We start from the raw sequence: 26,477 nt of genomic DNA on the forward strand, positions 1-26,477 counted from the left end.
CTGGCGGTGTGCATGCCACGTGCGTGTGCGAACACCCCGCTCCTGTGGGGCTGGGAGCCAGGGGGAGAAGAAAGGGCACCAGCGGTGTGTGAATGTGAAGGCCAATAATGCGCGCGCGTGTGAGCGTGACAGGGAAGGGTGTGTCCGCGAGGAAGCCGCATTTCGGCGTGTGTGCGCGTGGGAAGGACCCGCGCCGGGCGGGCGGGGAGGGGGCCGGGTTAGGGTTAGGGTCTGTCTCCCGCCCCCGGCTTCGCGCTGCAGCCCGCCCGGGGCCGCGCGGCTGGCGGGGGGGGGGGAGGGGGCCCGAGCCCGGCTCCGGCCCCGCGGGGCGGGATCCGCGGGTTGCTATTTTGGGCGCTCCAGTGTTTCCAGGGGAACCCTAATGGCGCAGTGACGTCAATGCGGGTCACCCGCCGGCCGGAGGAACCGAGCGGCTCCGCTTCGGGCTGGCGGGTCCCCCGCGCGCTCCGGGCCGGGCCGGGCCGGGCCGGGGGCCAAGGCAGGGGCTGGGGCTGGCGGGAGGCGCCAGCCTGGGGGACGCAGGAGGCTGCCCCGGCTGGAGCGGACCGCACCGGGGCGAAGACCTGCCCGGCGAAGGTAGGCGGCCCCCGGGCGCTGTTCCTCGGGGCTGGGGGGCGGCGGCGGGGGGGGGCGCCGCTTTCCCACCCAGCCTGGAAGTGGGGGGCCGGGGGCGCTGCCTGCGGGGCCCCGGCTCGGGCTGCAGAGCCCGGGGGCGGGGGCTCCGCAAGCCGGGGGGGGGCTTTAAAGAGAGGGTCGGTGCCCAAGGCAGAGCCACTTTGGGGGGACCCCCCCCGCGCCATATGCCTGGGCAGAAAGCTCCGGGAGCGAGAGAGAATCCGCTGGAAAGCCGCGTGTCTCCCCGCCTGCCAGTGCCCGTCCACACGGAGCGTGTCTCTCCCCCTGCGTGTGTGTGGCTCCCCCTCGGTGTGCGTGTCTCCCTCTGCGTGTGTGTGGAGACGTGTTGAGCGCTCGGCGCCACCCGCCGCTATCTCCCCAGAGCTGCAGCCCCGGCCTGAGGGGAGGTGCTGGACGCCCCGGGCTGCGGGCTCCCTGTCCCCCAGCGCCCGGCTGCCTCCCTCGGACGGTGCCGCTCCCCAGCCCGCCCCGCCGGGCTCCCCCGCAGCTGGGACGGGCTCTGCGCGCGGGGCTGCGGGCAGCCGAGCCCGAGCTCCGGTTTCAGCACCGCGGCCAGTTCCCCCGCCCGGGGCTGGGGCTGGAGTTCGCCTGGTCGAGGCTGGCTCCGGATCTGACCTGGAGCGGGGCTCTGGTTTCCACTCTCCGTATCTGCGTGCGGGGGAGGGGATGTGCACTAAACCCTTTACTCTGCCCCCCCCCGTCCCTCCACCAGGGCGCCCCCCGCCCCACCTCTTGGTGCAAAGGCAGCGGGAGCGAGGGGAGGTCCCCCCCAGACGGCCGCTGCTTCCTTCCCTTCCCCGGCAGCCGAGAGACCGGGACACAAGCGGCTCCCCGGCGGGTCCCGCCTGCCCTGCCCCCCCCCGCCCCCCAGCACGGCTCCAAGCAGCTCGCAGCCCCCGGGGAGGGCTGGGGAAGGAGCCTCCAGCCCAGTCGAAGCTCCTTGCCCAGCAGTGAAAGATTTTCCCAAGTTGCTCCGGCAGCGGGGCCCGTGGGAGCTTCCCACACTCCCGGCAGCGGCCGCCCCAAGCCAAGCGCCGGGCGCCCGGGGCGGCGGGCGGATCCCGGGCTGGGACACATGCCCCTTGCCGGGTGTAGCTGCAGAGCGGCTTGCCGGCCCAGCCCCGGGGCCTTCCCAGGGATCAGCCCGCGGCCCCCCATTTCAGCCCCTCCCCAGCCGAGAGCAGCTCCAGCCCTCCCCGCCTGGCCCTGCGCTCCCAGCCCCCTGCCGGGCAGTGCAAAGCCACTGCCCTGCCCTGCCAAAGCAGCCACAGGGCCAGGCTGGGCTTTCCGGCAGGAATGGGGCCCGGGGCTTCCCATAGCCCCCTGGCTGGGGCACCGGGCAAGCCCGGAGGTGCAGGCACAGGTCTGCTCCCCAGATCCAGGGATCAGTGCCGCTGAACAAGGGGATTCCAACCAGATCTGCTCTGCCCCAGCACTGAGTGCCCCAGGGCGCAGGGTGCGGCATGCCAAGCCGCAGACACTGCCAGCTGCGTGGGCGCTGGCGTCCAACCCAAGCCTGGTCCCTTATTTTATACGGGGAAACCAACCACATTGCAGGTTAACCAAGCCCACTAGGTTCCCCAGCCCCCCGAGCATTGCAAGGAAAAGCCCCCCAGATAAAGCCCTGAGTCTGGGCTATGAATGAAAAAAAATCATCCCTAGTTTCCTCGCCTCCAGCCAGGCATGTCTCTGTCTGTCCAGCCAGCCAGGGATGTAATGGGGTCCAACCACTGCTTTCCATTCCCTCGCGCTGTCCCTTGGCATTGGAGAATGATTCTGGGCACACACCACCAGGTTTTCAGATGCAGAGACTTACATCTAGAAAGGTTGTACAAACACACACAAACACACACACACACAAGTCATTCAGCCCAAACCTATAGCGAGCCACTGCTGTGCTTTGTGAAAGCCGGAATCATGCCTGGGGTGTAATTCTTCCGAATTCGATGGCTTTTAGAGCAGGAGTGAGAATTGACCTCATTGGGATCAAACAGCTATGGAGGGGCCATCCATGCCTTCCCTGAGGCCACACATGGACAAGCCTGGCTCTGGGGCTGAATGCAGCTGTCACAGGGCAGGTTCTGCCAGGCCTGACTCCCTTCGCCCAACGGGGCTCTTGGTGGGAAAAGGGATGATCACCGCCACGAGGCTGGCATAGTCCGGCCCAAGGACAGTGTGAGACAGGCCTTGGTTTCTCATAGGCAGCAGAGCTGAGCTGCATCAAACTAAAACCTCACCAGAAAATGCCCAACACGTAGGAAAGAGTGAGAGAGAAAAAATGAACTAACCCACACTTGGAGCTGGCCATTCCTGCAGCCGGTGTAAACCCACTGGCTGCAGGGGGATCGCTCTGGGCTGACGACAGCAGGATCCAGTCCTCAGTCCCAAACCCCGAGCCCCTGTTGAATGGGCCATGTCCAATTGCCAGCACCCTCCGAGACCTGGCTGTAGCAGAGCTGCAGCCTGCCGCTGGCTTGGCTTTCAAACCTGCAGACTCATTCAATGGTGGTGCAGCTGAGCGTGTTGAAGGATGGGGCTGTTTTGCTGAGCAGGGGCCTCCTTGCAGGCTCACGCGGACCCGGCCTTCCTCACTCCCTTCAGCAGCTGCAAGGTAATTCCACTGGAAGCATGAGGTGATTGGAAATGCTCCATGCCCCTGTGCTCAGACACCATGGGGATGGGCGCGATGCTAGAACCCAGACAGACCAACAGCTATGGCTGAGGAGCAGCAACATGCTGGTGTCCTCTCACTGTGGGCCTCTGGCCCGCTGGTGCAAGGTGAAGGACTCCTAGGACATTTCAGGGGCTAGCAATCAATTGACAATTTGTCGAGTCCATGCGCAAAATTCTCCTCTTCGCTGTGTCATAGGGTGGGGCCCTAGTTCCAGCCAGGGCCTCTGTTGCCCATCACACTTATTCAGTGCCTTGAACAAGTGTATCCCCTGCTGCAAACCCGCCTGAGGGCTCAGGGAAGAGAAGCTTGCTCCAGCTTTGTACGGCTATAGCCGTGAGCTCTGGCATTTCCTGGAGGTGGCCCAGCCGTGGCCTAGAACCGCTTTCTGTGCATCCCTCCCAGGTGTGCTACCCGTCACGATAGTGACTTGTGTTTGGCTGGCTGCGGGCCAGGCACTCAGAGTAGAGTGGCCAGGTGTTGATTTGTTAGCCCATGTCTGATGTTGGAAGAGCCCGTGACCTTCATCTCAGTACGTGACCATTAGCTCAGGAGTTTCAAGGTCAATGTTACCTTCTTTTATCCACCCCTCCAGGCCCTCCCCTCTGCAGCCGGTAGGGGCAGACGGCTGAGCTTACGGGGAAGGCTCTGGTCTAAGACCGAGGAGGTCTGGACTCAATTCTTGGTTCTGCTACAGACTCCATGTGAGACTTGGGGCGGTTTCCCCCGGCACAAAATGGGGATAGCCTTCATTAATGTATGGCAGGGCTCAAATGCTCCCTGTGCGGTGGGGTATCGAAGAAACTGACAGCTCAGAGAAGCCTCTTGCAATGCGTTCGCAGGCGCTATAATGCATATTTGGTTAGTACTGACAGTGTGCTCGGTGCTGTACAATACAAAGACAGGCGGGGCAGGTCCAGGGCAGGATGACGTAGGGAGATTTCTCCAGCACCCTCATTCTTGGTCACTGGGGGAGAGCTGAATGTGGAGAAGGTGGCAGGGTGGTGAACTGGGGGTGGGGGGCGTAGGGGCACTACCCCCCAGCCAGACCCGTGCTGTGGCTATCATCGGGATGCCGGGCTGGCTCCATGCAAGGACCAGGGGCAGCCCAGGTGGCCCTTCCTCTGCCTGGGACGTTTGCAGCTTTAACAACAGCAGAAGCCAGGTGCTGCTTCATTCAGATCAGCTGAGAACTGGACTCTTGCCAGTCACAGAGCCATAAAATTAACCCCTGTCAGCCCAGCGAGCCACCCTGAGGCTCAGGGGATCAGCAAGGTGCCCAAGGTCACCCAGGAAGTTGGGGGGCAGAGATGAGTGTTGCACACGGGTCGGATGAGCCCCTGTCCCTCGTCTGCCTCCATTAAACCACCCTTGGGCCAATCCTTACAAACTCAGGCAAGATTCTGGCCCAGGGGCCATGGCTGGGCCACGTCCCAGCCTCAGATCCCAACATGACCCTTCAGGCCTTCAGGCACGTGTCAGGGTGCAGCCCCCTTCCCTCCTGGCAGCTGCAGCCCTGGCTCGCAGTGCGGAGGTTAACCGAATGAATGTCAGATTCTGAAAAAGATCTCAGAGCATGCTAATTAAATTGACAGGCTCTGAAGCCGGGAGAGGCTCTGGAGAACTGGATTATAATATGGTATGACCCTGATAGATTGGAGAAACCGTGTGAAATCAATACCAGGAGAGGCAAAATGGAACCTGGTTTGCACAGAATGGGAGCGTCAAATGCGCAGATAGAGCCAAGGGGGCTGGGGATGCGCCGCGGTCAGCTGTGGGGGATGAGACAGGGCTCATGGGATGCTGAACTGAGTGCCAGTCAGCAATGGGGTGCTGCTGCAGACAACCCAGTGCCAGCTCGGCTTCTATTATTATTACCAATGTAAAAGCAAACGAGAATTATCCACGGCCCTGGTTAGGCCTCAGAGGAGGCAGGGGGTGTGTGTGTGTGTCATGTTTAGGGAGGATATGAATAAAAACTTGTGGGCGGGGGATGTGAAGGAAGTGAGACCTAGAGAGAGCCGAGGAGACGCAGGGAAACAGCTCTCCCCAGAAGGAATCGCTTCATGCCTGCAGGAAGCTCGGGGCAGGAAGAGAGCTGCCCGCGTGCTAAGGATCATTCGAACTCTCCACGAGTGGGTTCTTGGATCAGGCGACAGGGAGGACGGGAGGGATTCTTGGGAATAAGGGCCCTCAGTGACTCAGGACAGCCTGTGCTCTCCAAGGACAGTAGTTATGTAGCAGAAGAAAGTCAGCCGAACTATTGAAGCAGCAAAGACCCCTGGGGTAAATTTTTGCACCATTAGCAAATTCTTGTGTCTGTAGAAAGCCAGCAGCAGATGGTACTATCAGATTTATGTTGGGGACTCATATCTGGGGTCAGTTCCTGGCTCTCTGCGCAAGTTGCTTTAGCTCTGCCTTAGTTTCCCCCAACTGAAAAACCCTTCCATAGCTCTTGGGGAGATGTCAGGATAAATGTATTAGTGTCTGTGAAGAGTTCAGGTGGGACGCTCCTCCTCACCAAAGCCTGTCAATCAGGGAATTGCATCTGCAAAGGCAGGGGCCAGGCCTCAGCCCTTCTGAGAATTTACCTAGAGCACCCTGAAACCAAACCCTCCTCCTCCCTTTGAGTGATTGCACAAGCTGCTGAGCACAGTGCAAGCCCCAGCCCTTGTCCAGGCTTGGAGCTGGCATGCAGCAGGCCGGGGTGTGGCAGGAAGAGACCAGGTGTCCTGTTCTGCCCAAAGGAACCTGGGGCTCCCTACTTCACACAGTGCCTCTTCCTTCCTCCTCCCAAGTCAGCGTCCTGCCTCGCTCCCCCCTGGCTGGGAGGTCTGTGCAGTGGACTCCCCTATGGCTGGGCCTGCGACTGGAGCACGCCGGTCTATTTGAATCACGGTTGGCACGCTCGCCACCGAATTCTGCCCCCACCGTGGTGCTTTGCGCAGAGCAGCTGAGTGGCACGTCAAAGAGGCATTGCACTTTGTTACACGCACGCTGCGGAAGTAGCTGCGAGGGGAAGGGGACAGATGAGCCCTATACGTCTCGTGTGACATGCAGACGCCCGCAGGGAAGCCAGGGCCTGCACAGAATGGATGGGTAACTTTTGTAACTCAATTGGATTGTCTCCTGTTCCTATTGTGGCCGGTGATAGCTTCATTTCCACGGACAACCAGGCCGTCCATATTACATTAGTTAGGCTCAGCTCCTTCCATCTTGCTCTGGGAGGGCGAAAAGGACATGGGCCAGACCTCCAAGTGGCGAGGCCACCCAGAGATCTGCTGGAGAGGCAGGTTATTGCAGAACTGATCGCTTAGCTTGTTTTGCCCCCTCTGCTGAAGCAGCTGGTGCTGGCCACTGTCAGAGGCTGAAGGCTCCAGGAGCTGGAGCTGCTCGTGTGGGGAGGAGCTTGGCCTTTGCCACAGGTGAGGAGCATTTGTTCCTGCTTTGCTGCAGAATGAACAGACAGCACGGCCTCCCCCAGCTGGCAGGGCGGGAGCCCCCTTCCCAGGCAAGCGTGGTCTTGGGAAGAGCAGGGCAGCCGTGCGCCATCCCGGAGCCGCAAGGAAAGGCGCCAGGCTCAGCTCCCCAGCCCCTGAGGTCCCGGTCTGGGGTTACTCGTGCCCACGTGCAGAGGCAGCTGGTAGCTGCCTCTCCAGAGCCTCAGAGCTTGGGCGCAGGCAGCATCCGTCTGTGAATTCCAGCCAGCGAGGGCCGTCCGCAGCAAAGTGTTCCAGGCGTCCAGCCGGGGAGCAGCAACGAGAGCCGTGTGACTTACAGAGTGGACTTGAGCAGCGGGCAGACATTGCAGGGGCCGGAGAGCTTTTCCTGGAACTATTTCCAGGATAATTCTTAATAACGAGGAAAGCCAGGGCTGGCTCATTAACTACTCAATAACCAGTGAAAGGGGCCCTTGGCTGTAGTAGGGTAGCACTGTAGGGTCTCACTTGCAGCTGGCCCCAGGTGCAGTATAAATACTCAGTGAGTCCCTGAAGAGCTCAGAGTCTAAATAGACAAGACAGACAAAGGAAGCTAGTGCCTCAGTTTCCCCAGCTGTAGAGATGCAATTGACTAAGTAATGTGGCCACTGCCATACCGGCGGAGCCAGGAGCTGAAGGCAGCTGGCTTGAGTCCCAGAGCAGATCCTTGACAGCGTGACCACCTGTCTTCGCTACAGCTGATGGTGAATGTCTCCAAGAGACTCCGCTGCTAGCAAACAGGGTTGACTCTGGGCAGTCACAGGGACATCCCAGACCAAGGCAGCCTGCCCTCCATTGGCAGGAGGCCAGGACAGGGGGGAGTCCTTTGGGTCCTTCTCCAACGGAGCTGTAACAACGCCCCTTGCACATCACTAAACACGATAAAGAGACATAAGCTGTAATGGTCCACACAGGTAGTTTGTACTCAGTATTTCTCTAGTGGGAAATACACAACACGTCCCCCTCCAATAAGGGCTGGTTCACTTAGAGGATAACAGCCTACTGTTGCTATCAGCCACTGGAGTTACTCAAGTGGAAGAGGTCCACCTTGCAGCGCTGACCGTGCTGGTTTGAACGCTGCTGCTGACCCGCTCACCAAGTTGTTATAAAGATATGGTGGCCCTACAGCCTCTTGACTCCCTGCTGAAGAGAACACAGACCCTCCCACTTGAGCTAAAGCAGTGACTCCCAGAGCGGATATCAGTAGTAGGCTGTTATACTCTGCAGGGCCAGCCACTCAAGGGGCACGTGGCACTCACCTTGCTGTCTGCACCCTGGCGGTCGCGCTAGTGGCGATGAAGAACCAGGCTCTTGGAGGCTGCGGGGATGTGTTGCTGGATTGTTACAAGGGGCTCCCACACTTGCACGGCAGAGGGGCTCCCTGAAGTAGGTGGCTGCAGCTTCCATTAGCAGCTGGCCAAGGCATCCCCTGACAAGCCGTGAGGCTCAGGTCACAGCACCTCTCCCTGGGGGACAGGCCAGGGATAATGTCCAGGTCTTCTCTGCTGAGCGGTGGCCCAAAGAGGTGGAGTCATGTACAGCACTGTCCGTGGAGCAGGAGGGGTGCTTTCTGGGGTGGGGGGCAGCCAGGCCAGCTTGACCGGTCAGAACAGCTCCTTCCGGTCGGCCTTGGAGAACTCCTATAGTCAAGGAGAGGGCTCCTCCGGGCTTGGTCACTGCTGCACCGTGGCACCCTGCAAACTCCTAGCAGTCACGACAATCTCATGTCTCCATCCGTCAGGACTGGAGTGCTCTGGCTTCATAGCCCAGGCCTGTGTGTGCAGCAGGGGCTCTCGGGAGGGCAGTGGCCTTTGTTGTGGGCATGTGGTGGTGAGTGTTCACGGAGCATCAGCCCCCAGGGAGGGCGGCATTTCCGGCAGGGGACTTTTGGAAACCTGGGGTGGCCTGGGGCAGGTTGGGGGCTGATCTGTTTCTAGGCAGGGGGCAGTATAACCATGCAGCGGGGCAGTGCGGGTGAGGCCCAGGGTAGGACTGAGGAGAGGGACCCAAGCAAGGAGGAGAGGAGGTTCTGCCCCATCATTTGCTGGTGGTTGGGGAGGGAGGGGCCAGGGTTCACCTACATGGCTCTTAGTCACCCCATGCTCTGTGTTCAGGGGACTCCTAGACACCCGGGCTGGCAGGAGGCTGGCTGGGCTCTTAGGAGCTCCAGCCTGAAACTGGCCCAGGATCAGCCCCCTGGGCAGGGCCCCCCAGTGTCTGAGCTTTCTCTGTCACCTCTCTGGCATCTAAGGTTGGATGCAGGCGGTAATTCCCTTCTGCCTCCTCACTGGCTGACCCCCGTGGCACAGTGCAGCCGAGACAGCGGGCAGTGCCCAGTGGCACTGCTGGAGGCAGGGAACTGCAGCATTTGAGAAGAGGGCAGGTATTTTCCAGAGTTTTTATTTTGTAAGTGGTCTAAAAAATCCAAACCAAAGGACGGTAGCTCACCCCAGCTGCAGCTGTGTCTTGGCATCTCAGATGGCAGCAGAGCAGGGTTCCTGCCAAGAAGCAGCAAGCCCAGAGACACCAGACCCTGTGCAGCCCGGCTCGGTACCTCTAGAGACTGGGGGGTCCAAGTGCTGGCGCGTCGCTCTGGCAGCATGCCCTCTGGAGCCAGTGGGATTGCTGGCTGAGTAAGAGCTTCAGGGTTCAGCCCTCAATTCTTACCTAGCCAGCTGAGCTGTTACAACCGGTCCCTGCAGCCTCCTCTTAAGGCAACATCGGCCACAATCATCATAGGGGACTGTGGCACCGAGCAGCGAGTGGTTGTACACTCTCAACGGGGGCAGGTCCCATCTCTGGCTGCAGCCATCGCCTGGCAGCCATCCCCTTGGTCTTCCAGCGCCAGGAAAGCAAGCCAACGGTAGAGAAGGCAGAGGATGAGCATTCAGTTGCAGAGGACACTAAGCTGGTGGGAGAGGTAGATACGCTGGAGGGGAGGGATAGGATACAGAAGGACCTAGACCAATTGGAGGATTGGGCCAAAAGAAATCTGATGAGGTTCAATAAGGATAAGTGCAGGGTCCTGCACTTAGGACGGAAGAACCCAATGCACAGCTACAGACTAGGGACCGAATGGCTAGGCAGCAGTTCTGCGGAAAAGGACCTAGGGGTGACAGTGGACGAGAAGCTGGATATGAGTCAGCAGTGTGCCCTTGTTGCCAAGAAGGCCAATGGCATTTTGGGATGTATAAGTAGGGGCATAGCGAGCAGATCGAGGGACGTGATCGTTCCCCTCTATTCGACATTGGTGAGGCCTCATCTGGAGTACTGTGTCCAGTTTTGGGCCCCACTACAGGAAGGAGGTGGATAAATTGGACAGAGTCCAGTGGAGGGCAATGAAAATGACTAGGGGGCTGGGGCACATGACTTACGAGGGGAGACTGAGGGAACTGCGCTTATTTAGTCTCTGGAAGAGAAGAATGAGGGGGGATTTGATAGCAGCCTTCAACTACCTGAAGGGGGTTCCAAAGAGGATGGCTCTAGACTGTTCTCACTGGTACCTGATGACAGAACGAGGAGTAATGGTCTCAAGTTGCAGTGGGGGAGGTTTAGATTGGATATTAGGAAACACTATTTCACTAAGAGGGTGGTGAAACACTGGAATGCGTTACCTAGGGAGGTGGTGGAATCTCCTTCCTTAGAGGTTTTAAGGTCAGGCTTGACAAAGCCCTGGCTGGGATGATTTAACTGGGGATTGGTCCTGCTTTGAGCAGGGGGTGGGACTAGATGACCTTCTGGGGTCCCTTCCAACCCTGATCTTCTAGGATTCTATGACACATTGTCACAGCCTGGAACACAGCCAACGTGTGCGCGCACACACACGCACACACACACTCACCTTGTCTGCACTAGAGCAATTTGGCTGCTAACTACTTTGGCTGTCTTGTGTCCAGGAACACCTTGCATACCACACCCCCCACTGCTTGGAGTGTCTGGGCCAACCTCCACCAGGGCAGGGCCAAGCACGGGCACATGTGATCGTCCCCATGGCGCAAGTAACCCAGCCCGCTCCCGCCCGCCAGAGTGGCCAGCTCTGAACACTGGCTCTGCCACCAGTCCAGCTGGCCTGAGAGGGGCTGGCATTGCTCTGTGCTGCCCGGACCCTTCCACCCTCCCCGAGCAGCTGGGCACATCCCCACAACACACCCCCTCGGGCGTATTCACAGACTGCCTCGTCCTCTCACTGCCGCGGGGTTCCCCTGACATGAGACAGGGGTTCTCTGTTAGCAAAGCCCCACCCCAAAAAACGCATTCCAGGCAGCAGGTCCCATTCTCAGAGCCAATGTGAGTTGGGGAGGGGAGGGGGGGTATTTGATGCCAATTACACCCCCATGCCAGGGGGTACAAATGCAGCCGCCAGCAGTGGGCTGGCAGGTGGGGTAGCTTTCACCAAGTCTGAGCTACCGATGGTCCGGCCTGGAGGAAGAGGTCAGAGGGCCCTGGAGAAAGGGAGGGAAAGTGCGAATGTGATGCCGTGAGCTCTAATGCTCCGGCCAAGGCAGAGCAGCGGAGCCTCGTTTGGGCTGCGGTGCTGCCCTTGCAGATTGATGACAGAGGCTCTTTAAGTTCCATTCCATTTTTCCTGGCACCTCTGATGGAGATGCCAGATCTGAGCTCCTGGAAACCTGCTCTTCAGTATGGAAAAGGAGATTCCCCAGAGCCGAGCGGAGTGTGGGCCCTTTAAGAGAAATGGGAATCGGTAACTCCATCCCCTCTGACGGGGTCATCAGGCTGCTTGTCAGACAGGAAGGCTGATTACCAAATAGATCCACTACACTGGCTTCAAGCCCATGAGGAGATATGCTTGCATCAATGAGCCACAGGCTGGTACCTATAAGACAGTGGTTCTCAAACCTTTATACTGGTGACCCCTTTCACATAGCAAGCCTCTGAGTGTGACCCCCCCCACACATTAAAAACACTTTTTTATATATTTAACACCATTATGAATGCTGGATGCAAAGCAGGGTTTGGGGTGGAGGCTGACAGCTTGCAACCCCACATGTAATAACCTCGCGACCCCCTGAGGGGTCCCGACCCCCAGTTTGAGAACCCTTGCTATAAGATAAGAACCTACTACTGCTACCAGCAGCGCAATTCATCCTTTACCTCAAGTGGTTGATTCCTGTGCTTTGCTGCTGAAGGACCCAAGGTCAAACCCTGTTAGTGGCCCATACAAACAGTTGTTACATTAGCGTTGCCTGCACTCTCCCTCCGTGAGTTGTACAATGCTAAAACCACAGCTGACGTTTGTGTGCTCCTGCCAGGCTTCCCCATCACCACAGCGTCTGAGCACCTCACAGACCAGCCATTTGATCCTCTTCAGCCCCAGTATTATGTAAAGGAGCACTGTCATCCCCACTAAACACAGGCACAGAGAGACGACGTAATTTGCACAGACTCTGGTAGAACAAGGAACAGAGTCCAGAACTGCCGACTCTCCATCCAGAGCCAGAATCACAAAGCTCTCCTTTCTCTGTAGGTATCCTGCAGGGTTATCTCTCACTTTACAAACTAAAGAGAATACAGATGGCTCATTTGGCCTGACCCTGAAATGCAGCCATCTCTGGGGTGGAACATCGCAGCTGCTTACCAGTTTAGGACAGAAAGTGAGGAAGAATACTGTATCTCACTAATGGTGCAGGTGGTTGTTTAGTGGGGTGGAATTTGGTTGGAAAGGTTCCACCCATTGGATGATACTGGTTTGGAGTTGTGCTGGGAATGGTTGGGGGCCTTTGTTTGGGCTGGATTGTTTATTAATTAATCCAAAAGGTGCTCAGAGCAGCAGATGGGGTGTGTGTGGGGGTGTCTTTTCAAATGCCATTATAAAAGGAAACAAGCAATGAGAAAAAGGCTTGTGATTGAAAGCCCTTCTGAGAACAGTGTGCCCTGCAGGATAAACAGGACGCGATGCTCCGTTTCACCAGGGTTCCTAGGTTCCTCTAAATAGTAGAAGCAAGAAGGTGGCAACTGCTAGGGCAGATGCTGTGGCATCTGTAGTTTCTGTAGAAATGTATAATACAAAGATGCGTCAATGTGATGTTGAGCAGAAATGGATGCAGTATTGAAAAGCTGCAGATGGGGGAGACCAAGGTTTTAGAATGAGGACAATTGGGACTTCTCATTCTCATGAGGAGAAGGGGACTCCTTCACTGTTAAATTTCATTGTTACCAAAGGAAATGGTCCTTCACCAATTGGTAGATGTGACGAAGTGGGACTGTTCTTAATGTTTCCTCTGAATAGTGTGCGGGTGCCTCAGTTTCCCCTATGCAGTTCTTAAGTATCTAGGTGGTGGGGTAAGGGTGTATGATCACTTCAGAGCCCTAGAGGGCAGGTGTGTGAAGGGATCTGGACACAGAGAATGGCCGACACCCTGTTTCCTGGCAATGGATGGCCTGGGCCCTTCCCCCCTGCAAGGTGGGAGCTAAAGGGTGGGAGAACAAAGGAATCCGGTGCCCTCCTGGCCCAGGAAAGGGACAAAGCCCAGAGGAGGAGGGGCTGGAGGGAGTTTCAGTTTGGGGCTGGCTGGGACATGGAGTGAAGTGCAGATGGGGTTGTCTGGCTCCCTGCCCCCCAAAATGGACCCAGCTGATGGGTCCTGTTGTCTGCACCTGCAAGCTCTGTGTTAGACCATGTTCCTGTCGTCTAATAAACCTTCTGTTTTACTGGCTGGCTGAGAGTCACGTCTGACTGCGAAGTTGGGGGCACTGGCTTCCCCAGGACCCCGCCTGGGAGGACTCGCTGTGGGAAGCGCACGGAGGGGCAAAGGATGCTGAATGCTCCGAGGTCAGACCCAGGAAGGTGGAAGCTGTGTGAGCTGCGTGTCCTGCAGACAGGCTGCTCACAGGAAGGCGACTTCCCCAGAGTCCTGCCTGGCTTCATGGGGAGCAGTTCCAGAGCATCGCTAGGGGACTCCACGATAGTAGAAATTGGCTGAACGAGGTAGAGTTGGCAGGGGTACCAGGTGCCATGCGTTTGATCCACTAGTGACATTAAATCTGGTTTTGTCAGCACTTGGGGTGCAGTGAAAGGTAGAGCTGTCAACTGACATGCAATTAAAAAGGCCAGAGCTACACTGCTTGAGGTTCATCTGGGGCCTACAGATCTCAGAGGAATCTGAAGAACCAGGGATCATTTCACCCGTTACTGGGCTGATCCAACTGAGAGAATTCCTGGAATGGCTTGAGGACAAAGATCCAGTGGGACTGTCAAGTTTCCATAACATCTCGGCTAATGATTCACGTCCAGCTAAGTTCCAGAGTGACAATATTAGTTACAGAACTGACTGGAGGAATGAAGTTTACAAAACGCAGCCCACCCCCAGGGTATGAACGGAGACAGATTCAGAATCATTTCTTACAGAAAACACCCACTCGGAGCTGACTGGGGAAGGGATGTAGCTGTGGTCATGTTGGTCCCGGGATATTAGAGAGACAAGCTGAGGGTGGTGATATCTTTTATTGGACCAACTTCTGTCAGTGAGAGAGACTAGCTTTCTGCAGACTCATCCCCCATGAACTCACCAAGGGACCTTCTGCATGCTTCCCCATATACACAAACAGGATGGAGCTGCCTGGACTCCCATCTGGCCACAACACTCTTACTGAAGCACGCCTGGGACCCAGAAACCACCCTCAACCCACTCACCCTTCACCACGCAAAGGGCCAGCTTCTTCCAGGGCACAACTGACTTCCTCTCCTGTCATGGACTCACAGATCGTGCCCACTCTTGGCCCCGTGTGGTCCATGGGGGGTGCCCCTTTCAGTGAGACAGCCCTTCTCCCGGGGGGTCCACTCTCTCTCGGGGTTAAGCCCCTCCACCTCCTGGAGCCACACCTCTGAGCCTTAGCACACCTGTTTCTCGCCATGGGCCCCCTCAGGGAGTCCCCTCGCTCTGGACCCCTGGGGCCTCCACCCCACAAAGGGGATGATGCCACCCTGTTCTCTAGACCGGAGTGACTCTCCGCCAGCATAACACAGGAGGGTTTATTGAGTGTTGAACAAAGCACAGGAAACTCTCAGGGCCTCCAGGCCTGGCCTCCCTCAGCCCAGCACATCCAAGTCTCCCCTGCATCCAGGGGGGCTCCACCTACCCCCTCCCTCCAGCCCCGAGCCCCCCTGCTTCCCAGCTGGGCATCTGAGATCACTGGCCCCAAGCCCCACCTCTGTCTATTGTCTCCTCTCCAGGTAAACAGGGTCACCTGGGCCTCCTCTCCTCTCTTCACAGCCCATTGTCCTCCCACTGGCCAGACCCAGCTGGGACTCCTGAGCTGGGCCTCCGGGTCACCAGGTCACCAGTCGCTGGGGTCTCCATTCTCCATGCCAGGAGCTGGGGTCCCAAGTTCCCTCGCCGGTCCTCTGTAACCGGAAACTCCCTCTCCCATCACCTCTTTAAACCTGTAGCACCGAGGGAAACTGAGTCGCACGCCCTCTGCATGCAAACCATAGGAAAACCAAGAAAATCCCCCATAGGAAACAAGGAAAACAAGAAATTCCCCCACTTTGTCACATCTCCAAACTCCATAACATTAACAGCCTCCCTCAGAACACCATCCGTCCCACCATGAATGTCACTTCCCTATCCACCAACATCCTTCACAATGACGTCAAGGCTGCCAATCTCAAATATTTACAAGACAACGGACAACCCTCAGAGATCCAACCCACACACTTCGCCAAACTCCTTCACTTCATCCTCATCCACCACAATTTTACATTCAAAAACAAACACTTTGACCAAATCTTGGGAACAGCCCCAGATACTAGGATGGCTCCCCAGTATGCCACCATCTTTATGGGCCACCTTGAAGAAGAATTTCTGGACAAATGCACCATGAAACCAGTGATCTACCTGAGATACGTTGATGATATTTTCATTCTCTGGACAGACAACCTACACTCCCTCATAGAATCCCACCACAACTTCAACAACCACCACCAGCTGTCCATTAAACTTTCTCTGGGACACTCTCACTCCAGCATCAACTTCCTGGACACCACGATCAGCTTCAACAATAGAACCTGGCAGACAAGTACACCCCAAGCACCCCGAGAGATCTGTGCTCTGCAGCCAGCCCTCAGATACCCCAGAACACGGTCCAAGGAGAATGTCTGGGATATACAGCGTAACACACTCAGAACCGCTTTCACCAAACACAGATTCTACCCCAGAGGAGTAGACCACATCATGGAATGGGCCACCCACATATCCCGACAGAACCTGCTTCAATACAGAAATAACCCCATCACCCCGCACACCCCTAGTTGTCACCTGCACCCCACACAGGAACTCAGATGGGGTACCATCAAATACCTATGACCCATACTCAATGGGGACCCCATCCTGAAAGAAATCTTTCCTGAACCCCCTCTTCTGGCCTTCAAACACCCCCCCCCAGCCTCTCCAAGCTCAGCATCAGAAGCAAGCTCCCCACAGACCAGAATACACCAACTCAAAGTGGCAGCAGACCCTGCAGATGCAAAATCTGCTGACATATCTCCACTGCTATGATGATTAACACCCCCCACAACACAACTTTTAAGCTCCATGAGTCCTATACATGCCAATCACAAAATGTGGGGTACCTCATCCTGTGCGCTAAATGCTCCAACAACAATGATGTGGGTGAAACCAAACAATCACTGTGCTCTTGAATGAACTCACACAGGAAAAGGATAAGTGACAAAAACACCATATCATCTATGGGTGAACATTTTTCACAAAGTGATCACTCTATATCTGATCTCTCAGTCCTCATCCTCAAAGGAAACCTGCACAACACATGCAAAAGACGAGCCTGGGAGCTTAATTTCATGACTTTGCTAGACACTACAATTCACGGACTGAACAGAGACACTGAATTTATGGCAATATCTGTAACCCATTAGCCCCCCTTTTTGTCCTATGAGGGCAGGTGTTAATGGGCCACTCTACCTTGAATTGTCCCTTACAACTACTAACTACTTATGCTAAACAATCTGTTGCATTTAGCTGTGATTCTTGGAGTACCTTTCCCAGACCTGAAGAAGAGCTCTGGGTGACTGGAAAGCTTGCCTGTCTCATCAACAGAAGTTGGTCCAATAAAAGATATTACCTCGCCCACCTTGTCTGAGTAAGAGATTGGCATTTGGTATACATAACACTTCTGACATATTCCAAAAACTAATGTATCAAGTCCTCCAAGGTTTGTATTTTGCTGCTTGCTACCACAATGACATTAACAAAGAGGAACAGTTGAGTCACCTGGTAGAAATTCCAAACTGAACAAGTCTTAATGGGTTGGTGCACTTTAATCCAGAATTGCCCTTACTGTCAACTTGTAATGCTTCACCAGAAGGGTGAGGCGCTGTAATTTGATAGTAATGAATATAAATCAAAAGCTAGGAATTGTAGAAAATTGATAAGGGAAGCAAAGGAACAAGGAGAACTCTATGGCCAGCAGAGTTAAGGACAAAAAGAAGAAATTTTTAAAAGTATAAGGAGCTAAAAGAATTCTGACAATGGTATTGGTCCATTACTAGATGGAAATGGTAGAATTATCAATAATAATGCAGAAAAGGCAGAAATGTTCAATAGTTATTACTATGTACTTGGTGGGAAAAACAGATGACATAGTCTCATCATATGATAACACTCTTTCCATTCTACTAGTATGTCATGAGTATGTTAAATATCAGCTACTAAAGTTAGACATTTTAATATCAGTAGGTCCAAATTACTTACATTGAAGAGTTTAAAAAGAACTGGCTGAGGAGCTCTCTGGACCATTAATGCTGATTTTCGTTAAGTCTTGGAACACTGGAGAAGGTCCATAAAACAGGAAGAAAGCTAATGTTGTGCCAATATTTTAAAAGGGTAAATGGGATGACCAGGGTAATTAGAGGGCTGTGAGCGTGACTTCGATCCTGGGCAAGATAATGGAGCAGCAGATATGGGACTTGATTAATAAAGAATTAAAGGAGGATAATATAATTAATGTCAATCAACATGGCTTATGGAAAATAGATCCTGTCAAACTAACTTCATATCTTTTTTTGATGAGATTACAAGTTTGGTTGATAACGGTAATAGTGTTGACATAACAGATTGCTGTAAGGCATTTGACTTGGCACCATATGACATTGTGATTAAAAATCTAGAATGATACAAAGTGAACTTGGCATACGTTAAATGGATTCCAAGCTGGCTAAGGGATAGGTCTCACGAAGTAATTGTAAAGGGGGAAGCACCATCAAATGGGTATGTTTCTAGTGGGGTCCGACAGGAGTCTTTTCTCGGCTCTACGCTATTTAACATTTTCTTCAATGACCTGGAAATAAACATAAACCCACCACTGATCAGGTTAGAAGATGACACAAGAGTTGCGGGAGTGGCAAATAGGGCAGCGGGCACTGATTCAGAGTGATCTGGATTGCTTGGTAAACTGGGCACAAGCAAACAATATGTGATTTAATCCAGCTAAGTGTAAATGTATGCATGGCTCGGAAAAAAGAATGTAGCCATTACTGGATGGGGGACTCTCTCGTGGGAAACAGACTCTGGAAAAGATTTGGGGGGGGGGGGGGTGGATGATCAGCTGAACAGGAGCTCCCAGTGCAACGCTGTGGCCAAAAAGACTAACAACGAGGAGTCCGGTGGCCTCGTTGTTTTTGTGGATACAGACTAACAAGGCTACCCCCTGATGAAAAAGGCTAACGTGATCCTGAGACAAAATAAACAGAGGAATCTCAGAGGAGCAGTGATTCGTCTGGTTTGGGCACTGGTGTGACCACTGCTGGGATCCTGTGTCCAGCTCTGGTGCCTGCCATTGAGGAAGGATGTTGATAAGTTGAGAGGGTTCAGAGAAGAACCACGAAAAGAATTAAAGGATCAGAAAGCCTGCCTTGTAGGGATGGATTTAAGGAGCTCAATTTGTTTAGTTTAAAAAAGAGCAGGTTTGGGGGTGACTCGATCACAGTCTATAAGTACTTACGTGGGGAAGAAGTATTTCATGACGGGCTGTTCGCTCTAGCGGAGGAAGGTCTAACCCCATCCAAGGGCTGGAAGTTGACACTAGACCAGTTCACACTGGAAATGAGGGTACATTTGTAACAGTGACAATAATTAACCTCTGGAACAATGTGCCAAGGGTCGGGGCGGGATGTTCTGGTCCAACAGCTCTGCCCTAGGAGTGACTGTGGGGCAGGTCCCTGGCCTGGGCTGTGCCGGGGGTCAGACGAGGTGACCTCAGTGATCCCTCCTGGCCGTGGGTGCTAGGAATGATATGCAGCGATGGGAAAGGAGAACCCCAGAGCATCTGCACCCAGCACATTCTCAAAGGCTGGAAGTAGCTGCTCACAAATTGCCAAAGCAGCACAGGGACAGAAGTGGGGACACGCTGCACGGGCAATCCTCCTTGGGCAGAACCGCAGCCCAAATGCCAGAGCCCGACTCCCACGGGCACGCCAGCTCCAAGAGACCAAAAAGCGTGAGACTGTTCTCCCACTGCCCATCCCCAGGGTGTGGGCATGCGACAACTGGGGTCACCCACGCTCCCAAGTACTGGGCCAGGGGATTATGGCCCCTGTTGCAGGAGCTCGCACGCCCACATCTGCCCATCTCCTGCCCAGTAATTAATCCTCTGCCCCAGTTCATCCCTCCTGCCCCATCAACCCCCACTGCCCTCAGGTCCCCCTCCCAGCATTCACTCCATCTGCTCAGAACCCACCCTCAATACAGCCCCCACCCCCATCAGCCCTCCCCTGCACACTTCAGCCCCCAGGCCATAGTTCAGCCCTCCCAGACTCACGCCTGCCACTCTTAGGCCTGGGGGGCAGGGGGCACTGCAGTGGGGTCCCCCTCCCACTTCCTAGGCTGGCAGGGGAGCCCCTGCTGTGAGGGTTCTACTGTGAGACCCTGAGGGAGGCAGAATTTTACTTGGAAATCGCCCCGCAGGCAATACATTCGCGAGCTGGCATCTCTGCTCCCGGGAAGCTGCTGTCCCAAGATGCTTGTTAGAGAGATTAAGAAAGAGCAAGAGTTTGCCTTTTGCAAGAGCTACCCACCCCCCCCTAGCCAAAGAATTTGCACTGAACAATGCAGCATTTCTTCTACAGCTGCACCCTGCTGCACGCTGCAGCCCTGGTCGCTATCCCACCCCACTGAGCCCAGGTGCTGCCAAGCTTCCCTTGGCCTCACGAGCACATTTCTCGGGCACAGTCTCTGCCTGTTGCTCCATCACAGGAATGGGACGCTCTGGCCTAGCAGCCCATGGCACCCAGGGCTGAGCCCCCAGAATCCCCAGTAGCTTAAGCACAGCTACTCCCCGTCCTTGTGGGGACCCTCAGTTACAGGTCCCCACTCCGGGGACAGGTGATAGTGAAGCAAGCCGAGACTCAGGCTTGCTAACGGGTCCTCAAACCCCAATCACTCTTCACTTTAGAGAGCCTGAGAAATATACAGACCCAGAGAAAACAATAAAAATACCTGCCTCAGTGTCCTCTCCACTCGGGAGTGTTTTTCTGGCTTAAGGTAGAGACTTCTAAGGAGTCCAGGATCCCCCTCCCCTCCCTGGCTTCTCTTCCAAATCATGGAGAATTTCTTCTTGTGCTGCTAGGTTCCTTCTTCCTCAGCAGGGCCCACAGTTAAAAAGGCCCATCCCCTGTTACCAAAGCTGCTGCCCTCCTCCCCCCAGCCCCACACTCCTCCCCAATCCGCAAGTTTGCTGTTTGTGCGCATCCCTGTGAATTCCCCTTGAGTCTCTCTGGCTCTGTGACTGTGAAGACCCAGCGATAACCCCCAGCCGCTTTAGGTCTTAGAATTCGGAATGATAATACACCAGAACGCCAAAGGAGAGAGACGAAGCAGGCTGCTCCCTAAGGCAGAGAAGTGTCACTCACCTCCCCTTACTCTCGGCTGGCTTACTGCAGATGGCACGCCTTCCTGCAGAGCCCCCTAGCCTGCCAGCAGGACCAGGAAAGCCCTCCTAATTTAAAGGGGTAGCTTGTCTGGAAACCAGTGTCAAAATCACACCATGCAGCCCTGCACACAAACGAGGGCAGGCTGATTTCCCCAGGCTGCGCCCGTCCCCTGGTCCTAGTCTGGGGAACACAGGACACAGCCCTGACAGCAGCTCGGTGGCTCACAGACGCCATGACGTGCAGTGTCACCGCATCAGATCACAAGATCAGCCCGAACTCACAGGGCGGACACAGGTTCCCCAGATCTCACACATGCTAACACGGTATCAGACGCCGTGTGACATCGCCACCTGCTGGCTCCCACCGGAGCAGTGAGCTGCGGTAGTTAAATGTCACCAACGCCTATTTCCAGAGAGTTTGCCTTCAGCATGGCTCAGCAACCTCTCTGACCTCCCCAGGCCAGGCCCATTGTTCGCCAGTTTTAGAGCTCACTGCAGAACAGGAACGTTTGTCCCTAGAAGTGTTCCCCCCCCCCCCCAAACAAACAAAAAATCAAAATTTGAACTTGCAAAAACGTCATGACAAAAGTCCCGTTTTGGGAAATGAGGAGCAGCTGCAGCCACTCGGCGGCTCTCTGCTCTGCTGGCGGCTTGGGTCAGTTGGCTGAGACACCGGGTGCGAGTCAAACTCAAACGGGTCTGTTTCAAAACAGAAACTTTACCAATAAATAAATAAACCCCCGTCTGATGGAAAAAAGAGAATCCTGGCCGTTTAACTTCCAAAGCCCAGCAGAACCCCCCAGCTTCAAAAGTGATGAAGTTGTCGTGGATTTTTAAAGTGTGTTTTCGGACTGGTGCTGAGAGACACCTGGCCTAGCTCCAGAGTATGGCCTGGGGGTGAGGGGCCATCGCACTGGGTGCGGGGATCAATCAGACAGGCAAGTCTTTCCAGTAACTCCTCCCCTTCCAAAGACTCCAGGATATTCTTGCATTAGTGGATTTCATTACGTTTTCCACGACCCCAGTCGTCCAACGAAGTAAAGCACCATCATTTACTAGCCCCCCTGCTGGCATGCACGGCCCGGTCCTGCAGACACCTGCATAGCTTGGTGTACGCGAGGGAGCCTGCTGAAGCCAGACGGCCTGCTCGCATGGGCAGAGTGACTCACACGCGTTACTCTTCGCGGGACTGGAGCCTTCACACCTTCCTTTGGCAGCTGTGCTTCGTTAATCTCGTCTCCTCCATCTGTCACCGCTTCTCAGTTCAGGGTCTTCGCCCCAGCTCTGACACCTTGGATGGAGGGAGGTCCAGCTTTGAGTCAAACTGGAGCGAATCCAGGTTGGAGCAATTCCCCCCGGGACCCTGGAGGGCCTGCCAAACCCATTTAAACACGAGTGCCACGCGCCTGCGGGGAAGGGAGGCATTGCCCATGAGTGGCAGGGAGCTTGGTGCTCCACTCACCCCTGCACGGGTCCACAGACACAGCAGTGCTTCCGCGGGCACATGGCATCATCGCAACAGCACAGGGCGCTCAGCACGGGCAGCTTCGTCGGCCAGCAGCAGAGCGGGTGCGCACGTCCCCAGAGGGGAGGCAGGCAGGAGAGCCGTGGTGGCCCAGGGTGATGGAGGGCCGGAAGAGAGGGTGGGCGCTCAGCCCGCGGGGAGAGTGCGAGAGCCAGCAGCCCCTTCCCCTGCTGGGCCACGCAGAGACAATAACAGCAATGCAGCTGCGTTATTTCCCGGAGAGGGACACGCAGCAAATGGGAGAGCGCTGGAGGGGGCGGGGGGGGACCACTGCAGAGGAAAGGGCAGGTGCTGGGGGAGGGGCAGGCGGGCGCTGCAGTCATGACAGACTGCGTTAGGAGAGCTGGGCTGGACTCTGCAGGCCATGGCACTGCAGCGTCACTGGCAGGAAGGGAGCTGCAGTCACTGCAGAGGCGAGGCAGCTCATTGGGGATCCCCGACTCTTCTCCTCCAGCCGCCCGCAGCCATCCAGGGTTGTGCCTCTGCCCGGCTCCCGGGGGCCTCATCTCTCCAGGGCTCTGCAGAGCATGGGACTTAGCTCCACAGAAGGGGCAGCCGACCCACCCATGGACAGCAAGAGCCCCTGATTCTCGGCAAGGGGCGGGGGAAAGGGCAGGCCGGTGGGAGCGGAGGCACTCAGCGCTTGGCCTTGGGGAAGCTGAGTCAGCCTCTTGCCCCCACCAGCACCCGTGTGGCTAATCAGCACAAAGCAAGGGGACAGAGTTGCACCAGCTCTGCAGGGAGGACAGAAAGATGCACCGGGGGACCCCGCCCAGCCAACACCGCTCCCTTCAGAGGAGTGCTCCAGCCCCCCACACCCTGCAGACCCCCCTCCCAGGTCCATGGGTCAGAGCTTTGGCTGGGGCAGCCTGGCACGGCTCCACTAACTTCCCCAGCTGCTCAGCCTCCCTCCGGCCACTGCTCACACACACGCGGGGCAGAAGTTTGTCATGCCTGAGCCTTGGACAGAGCTAGGCAGGACTCTGAGCATGGAAGGGTTTTTCCCACCTCTCTCTCTCCCCCCCCCCAAAGAATATCCCCTTGAGATTCTCCATTTGAGAGATTTTATGGAAACATTTTTTTTCCACCCCATTCATTGGTTTTCCACCCCATTCATTAGAATCACAGACCCAGGTTTAGAAGGGACCACAAGGGTCATCTAGTCTAACCCCTGCCAAGATGCAGGATTTGTTGTGTCAAACCCAGGGCTTCTCACACTGGGGGTTGTGAGAATATTACATGGGGGTTGCGAGTAAATGCACAAAACAGAGAGCAACGGCTCTAGAAGATATCATTTCAATCTAGCGTTTTAGAAAAGGACACACGCCTTTCCGTCTCAATGGAGTGTATTTATTCCAAAACATATTGTAAACGGACAATGCAGCAACCGCTGTTCCTAAACAGAATGTATCTTGGTATTAGCACCTCTTTCAGGAAACTGGACCTGGCGATTGTCGTATCGTGTGCGTGGGTGTGTTGTCTGGGACTGAGACAACACGAGAGGGCTTGATGGGTCAGCCGCTGAAGAGGTGCATTAAACCACCGACCAGTCAGAACAATGAGATTGGCCCCCCCCAAAAAAGTCACTTATTTAACAGTCAGACACACATGCAGGGGCAGCACTGGGGGGGTCTTGTGGGGGCTATAGCCACCCCAAATTTGCCTTAGCCCCCCCCTCCAGTCATCCCTCCCGGCACGAGGGTCAAACGTTGGGCAGAAGTGAGAGTGGCTTTGTATGGCATTGCCACCCTAACTTCTGCCATTCTGCGCTGCTCCTGGTGACGGAGCTGCCGTCAGGGCTGGGTGCCTGGCCAGCAGCCGCTGCTCTCCGGCCACCCAGCGCACACGCAAGGGTGGCGTTGGGTCAGCTGTGAAAAGTGATCGGGCAGTTTCTTTGCACACCCGCCAGTATTAAACAGGAACTGCTTAAAAAAACCCAACAACACTTTTCTGCTTATAACAATAATTTGATAAAAATGCATTTTAGTCCATTTCCAAGCTGTGAGAAAAGGTCAATTCATTTTAAACAACAGGGTTATTATACATTTAGCATTGAAAATAGTGTTAATATCAAAAATGTGTTTTTATTTATAAGGGAGAGTCGCACACAGAGGCTTGCTGTCTGAAAGGGGTCGCCCATACACACAGTTTGGGAACCACTGGTCTGACCCACCCAGGACAGATGGCTCCAGCCTCCTTTGGAAAACCTCCAGAGAAGGAGCTTCCCCGACCTCCCGAGGCGACTGTTCCATCGTCCTGCTGCTCTGAGAGTTAGGAAGTTTTTCCTGAGATTTAATCTCAATCTGCTCTGCTGGAGTTTGAACCGATCGCCCCTTGTCCTGCCCTCTGTGGCAAGAGATCAGCTTTTCTCCATCTTTTTTATGGCCATGTTTCAAGTACCTGACTTCTTTGTGTGGGTGGGAGAGGCAGGGCCGTCCCTGTCTATTCTGGGGCCCTACGCAGCCCCCCCGTGGGGGGGGAGGGGGAGTGTGGGGTCCAGGTCTCCGCAGGGGGGAGGGGACAGGGCTAGCTTGGGGGGCAGGAGGGAACCACCCCCCAGCACTCACCAGCTGTGCAGCTGGGGCTGGGTCGCTGCACTTCCCGCCCCCAGTGAGTGCAGGCCAAGCCCTGCTGCACTCCTCAGGGGAGTGGGGGCAGGGGCTTCGGGAAAGGGGTGGAGTGGGGGTGGGGCTGGGGCAGCATGCAGCTGCACAGGGCACCAGGAAATGTGGTGCCCCAAATTTCCTGTTGCCCTACGCAGCTGCATGCTTTGCATATGGGTAGGGACGGCCCTGGGGAGAGGGCTCAGTTTAGCCACACGGCTGAATTTCTTTTTCTTATTTTTGTTTTGAATAATTACTGTTTACAAACACAAATGGTTAACTTTCCACAGGAATTCCCCCATTCCCAACACTCACAGAATGAAAAGTGTTTCCAGACATTCACTCTCTTCTCTACTGGCTCCAACTACAGCAGCACCCCAGGGGTCAATTTCCAGCTTTGTGCCACTTTGAGTGCATCACCCCCTTGTACCTCAGTTTCCCCTGTGAAGCAAGGATAGCTTTCCTTCTGTTATAGGCTCCCTTAGCTCTCCAGCACCAGTCATAGACTCATCCTCCATCTTCCTGATCCTGTCTGCAGCCCCCTTCTCATGGCAGGGCAAATCATTCCTCAGTTTCCCTGCTGATCGAGTAGGGCAGATAAGTCTAACCACACAACAGAGACAGGGGCTAGCCCAAACACAAGGCAGCCCTCCACCTACCTCAATGACCCAGGGCCAAAAAGCTACAGGCAGCTCTTTATATAGTCCTGCCATTCCCGTCACATGGGTCTTTTGGTCACATGATCTCTCCAGGCCTCACCCTAAATACCTGACCTTAAAGGGCCAAGCCAGAGGTACAGCCAGGATTCTTGTGCCTGCTCAGGATCCCCTGGGGGACTAACTTGAAGGGGAAAGGAGTCCAGGAGAGCTGGCTGTATTTCAAGGAATCCCTGTTGAGGTTACAGGGACAAACCATCCCGATGAGTCGAAAGAATAGTAAATATGGCAGGCGACCAGCTTGGCTTAATGGTGAAATCCTAGCGGATCTTAAACATAAAAAAGAAGCTTACAAGAAGTGGAAGGTTGGACATATGACCAGGGAAGAGTATAAAAATATTGCTCGGGCATGTAGGAATGTTATCAGGAGGGCCAAATCGCACCTGGAGCTGCAGCTAGCCAGAGATGTCAAGAGTAACAAGAAGGGTTTCTTCAGGTATGTTGGCAACAAGAAGAAAGCCAAGGAAAGTGTGGGCCCCTTACTGAATGAGGGAGGCAACCTAGTGACAGAGGATGTGGAAAAAGCTAATGTACTCAATGCTTTTTTTGCCTCTGTTTTCACTAACAAGGTCAGCTCTCAGACTGCTGCGCTGGGCATCACAAAATGGGGAAGAGATGGCCAGCCCTCTGTGGAGATAGAGGCGGTTAGGGACTATTTAGAAAAGCTGGACGTGCACAAGTCCATGGGGCCGGACGAGTTGCATCCGAGAGTGCTGAAGGAATTGGCGGCTGTGATTGCAGAGCCACTGGCCATTATCTTTGAAAACTCGTGGCGAACCGGGGAAGTCCCGGATGACTGGAAAAAGGCTAATGTAGTGCCAATCTTTAAAAAAGGGAAGAAGGAAGATCCTGGGAACTACAGGCCAGTCAGCCTCACCTCAGTCCCTGGAAAAATCATGGAGCAGGTCCTCAAAGAATCAATCC

The 26,477-nt window shown here is 55.2% G+C and overlaps 1 long non-coding RNA gene across 1 annotated transcript in view; it reads left to right on the forward strand.

Moving 5' to 3' along the window:
- Positions 1 to 534: 534 nt before the first annotated feature.
- LOC140905536 (uncharacterized) overlaps positions 535 to 26,477 on the forward strand; it is a 64,984-nt gene continuing 39,041 nt past the window's right edge. The window contains exon 1 of the long non-coding RNA XR_012156878.2: positions 535 to 597. This is a non-coding gene — a long non-coding RNA (uncharacterized LOC140905536). The remainder of the gene's footprint in view (positions 598 to 26,477) is intronic.

Source organism: Lepidochelys kempii, chromosome 1 (assembly GCF_965140285.1).
Source record: "Lepidochelys kempii isolate rLepKem1 chromosome 1, rLepKem1.hap1, whole genome shotgun sequence".
NCBI lineage: Eukaryota > Metazoa > Chordata > Testudines > Cheloniidae > Lepidochelys > Lepidochelys kempii.